The sequence below is a fragment of the Rhinichthys klamathensis genome, unplaced genomic scaffold (assembly GCF_029890125.1).
Source record: "Rhinichthys klamathensis goyatoka isolate OS25496 unplaced genomic scaffold, OSU_Roscu_1.1 h1tg000160l_1, whole genome shotgun sequence".
Taxonomy (NCBI): domain Eukaryota; kingdom Metazoa; phylum Chordata; class Actinopteri; order Cypriniformes; family Leuciscidae; genus Rhinichthys; species Rhinichthys klamathensis.
Genome location: NW_026606694.1, coordinates 1,874,894 through 1,878,950, shown reverse-complemented (window position 1 = coordinate 1,878,950; position 4,057 = coordinate 1,874,894).

Sequence of the window (4,057 nt, the reverse complement as noted above, 5' to 3'; positions counted from 1 at the left end):
GTAGTAGTAGTAGTATTACTAATAATAACCCTAATGCTAAATACCTACAATGAGCAATATTTAATAATGATAAGTAATTTTGTGTGTCAGCTCAATCATGGTATAGGAGGACATGTTCAACATTATTACAAATACAGACAATAACACATTTTGTCAGAGACTTTACTCTAAAATTGGATTGTTTTGTAGTAGAAGTAGTAGTATTAGTAGTAGTAGTACTAATAATAACCCTAATGCTAAATAATACCTACAATGAGCAATATTTAATAATGATAAGTCAGTTTGTGTGTCAGCTCAATCATGGTATAGGAGGACATGTTCAACATTACTAAAAATACAGACAATAAAGCTTTTTGTCTGAGACTTTACTCTAAAATTGGATTATTTTGTAGTAGTAGTAGTAGTAGTAGTAGTAGTATTACTAATAATAACCCTAATGCTAAATACCTACAATGAGCAATATTTAATAATGATAAGTAATTTTGTGTGTCAGCTCAATCATGGTATAGGAGGACATGTTCAACATTACTACAAATACAGACAATAACACTTTTTGTCTGAGACTTTAGTCTAAAATTGGATTGTTTTGTAGTAGAAGTAGTAGTATTACTAATAATAACCCCAATGCTAAATAATACCTACAATGAGCAATATTTAATAATAATAAGTCATTTTGTGTGTCAGCTCAATCATGGTATAGGAGGACATGTTTAACAACTACAAATACAGACAATAAAACTTTTTGACAGAGACTTTACTCTAAAATTGGATTGTTTTGTAGTAGTAGTAGTAGTATTACTAATAATAACCCTAATGCTAAATACCTACAATGCGCAATATTTAATAATGATAAGTCAGTTTGTGTGTCAGCTCAATCATGGTATAGGAGGACATGTTCAACATTACTACAAATACAGACAATAACACTTTTTGTCTGAGACTTTACTCTAAAATTGGATTATTTTGTAGTAGTAGTAGTAGTAGTAGTAGTAGTAGTAGTAGTATTACTAATAATAACCCTAATGCTAAATACCTACAATGAGCAATATTTAATAATGATAAGTAATTTTGTGTGTCAGCTCAATCATGGTATAGAAGGACATGTTTAACATTACTACAAATACAGACAATAACACTTTTTGTCAGAGACTTTACTCTAAAATTTGATTGTTTTGTAGTAGAAGTAGTAGTAGTATTACTAATAATAAACCTAATGCTAAATACCTACAATGAGCAATATTTAATAATGAGAAGTAATTTTGTGTGTCAGCTCAATCATGGTATAGGAGGACATGTTCAACATTACTACAAATACAGACAATAACACTTTTTGTCAGAGACTTTACTCTAAAATTTTATTGTTTTCTAGTTGAAGTAGTAGTAGTATTACTAGTAATAAACCTAATGCTAAATACCTACAATGCGCAATATTTAATAATGAGAAGTAATTTTGTGTGTCAGCTCAATCATGGTATAGGAGGACATGTTCAACATTACTACAAATACAGACAATAACACTTTTTGTTTGAGACTTTAGTCTAAAATTGGATTGTTTTGTAGTAGAAGTAGTAGTATTACTAATAATAACCCCAATGCTAAATAATACCTACAATGAGCAATATTTAATAATAATAATTAATTTTGTGTGTCAGCTCAATCATGGTATAGGAGGACATGTTTAACAACTACAAATACAGACAATAACACTTTTTGTCTGAGACTTTACTCTAAAATTGGATTGTTTTGTAGTAGTAGTAGTAGTAGTAGTATTACTAATAATAACCCTAATGCTAAATACCTACAATGAGCAATATTTAATAATGATAAGTAATTTTGTGTGTCAGCTCAATCATGGTATAGGAGGACATGTTCAACATTATTACAAATACAGACAATAACACATTTTGTCAGAGACTTTACTCTAAAATTGGATTCTTTTGTAGTAGAAGTAGTAGTATTAGTAGTAGTAGTACTAATAATAACCCTAATGCTAAATAATACCTACAATGAGCAATATTTAATAATGATAAGTCAGTTTGTGTGTCAGCTCAATCATGGTATAGGAGGACATGTTCAACATTACTACAAATACAGACAATAACACATTTTGTCAGAGACTGTAGTCTAAAATTGGATTATTTTGTAGTAGTAGTAGTAGTAGTAGTAGTAGTAGTAGTAGTAGTATTACTAATAATAACCCTAATGCTAAATACCTACAATGAGCAATATTTAATAATGATAAGTAATTTTGTGTGTCAGCTCAATCATGGTATAGGAGGACATGTTCAACATTACTACAAATACAGACAATAACACTTTTTGTCTGAGACTTTAGTCTAAAATTGGATTGTTTTGTAGTAGAAGTAGTAGTATTACTAATAATAACCCCAATGCTAAATAATACCTACAATGAGCAATATTTAATAATAATAAGTCATTTTGTGTGTCAGCTCAATCATGGTATAGGAGGAGATGTTTAACAACTACAAATACAGACAATAAAACTTTTTGACAGAGACTTTACTCTAAAATTGGATTGTTTTGTAGTAGTAGTAGTAGTATTACTAATAATAACCCTAATGCTAAATACCTACAATGCGCAATATTTAATAATGATAAGTCAGTTTGTGTGTCAGCTCAATCATGGTATAGGAGGACATGTTCAACATTACTACAAATACAGACAATAACACTTTTTGTCAGAGACTGTAGTCTACAATTGGATTGTTTTGTAGTAGAAGTAGTAGTAGTATTACTAATAATAAACCTAATGCTAAATACCTACAATGCGCAATATTTAATAATGAGAAGTAATTTTGTGTGTCAGCTCAATCATGGTATAGGAGGACATGTTCAACATTACTACAAATACAGACAATAACACTTTTTGTCTGAGACTTTACTCTAAAATTTGATTGTTTTGTAGTAGAAGTAGTAGTAGTATTACTAATAATAAACCTAATGCTAAATACCTACAATGCGCAATATTTAATAATGAGAAGAAATTTTGTGTGTCAGCTCAATCATGGTATATGAGGACATGTTCAACATTACTACAAATACAGACAATAACACTTTTTGTCAGAGACTTTACTCTAAAATGTGATTGTTTTGTAGTAGAAGTAGTAGTAGTATTACTAATAATAACCCTAATGCTAAATAATACCTACAATGAGCAATATTTAATAATGATAAGTAATTTTGTGTGTCAGCTCAATCATGGTATAGGAGGACATGTTTAACATTACTACAAATACAGACAATAACACTTTTTGTCTGAGACTTTAGTCTAAAATTGGATTGTTTTGTAGTAGAAGTAGTAGTATTACTAATAATAACCCCAATGCTAAATAATACCTACAATGAGCAATATTTAATAATAATAAGTAATTTTGTGTGTCAGCTCAATCATGGTATAGGAGGACATGTTTAACAACTACAAATACAGACAATAACACTTTTTGTCTGAGACTTTACTCTAAAATTGGATTGTTTTGTAGTAGTAGTAGTAGTAGTATTACTAATAATAACCCTAATGCTAAATACCTACAATGAGCAATATTTAATAATGATAAGTAATTTTGTGTGTCAGCTCAATCATGGTATAGGAGGACATGTTCAACATTACTACAAATACAGACAATAACACTTTTTGTCTGAGACTTTACTCTAAAATTGGATTATTTTGTAGTAGTAGTAGTAGTAGTATTACTAATAATAACCCTAATGCTAAATACCTACAATGAGCAATATTTAATAATGATAAGTAATTTTGTGTGTCAGCTCAATCATGGTATAGAAGGACATGTTTAACATTACTACAAATACAGACAATAACACTTTTTGTCAGAGACTTTACTCTAAAATTTGATTGTTTTGTAGTAGAAGTAGTAGTAGTATTACTAATAATAAACCTAATGCTAAATACCTACAATGAGCAATATTTAATAATGAGAAGTAATTTTGTGTGTCAGCTCAATCATGGTATAGGAGGACATGTTCAACATTACTACAAATACAGACAATAACACTTTTTGTCAGAGACTTTACTCTAAAA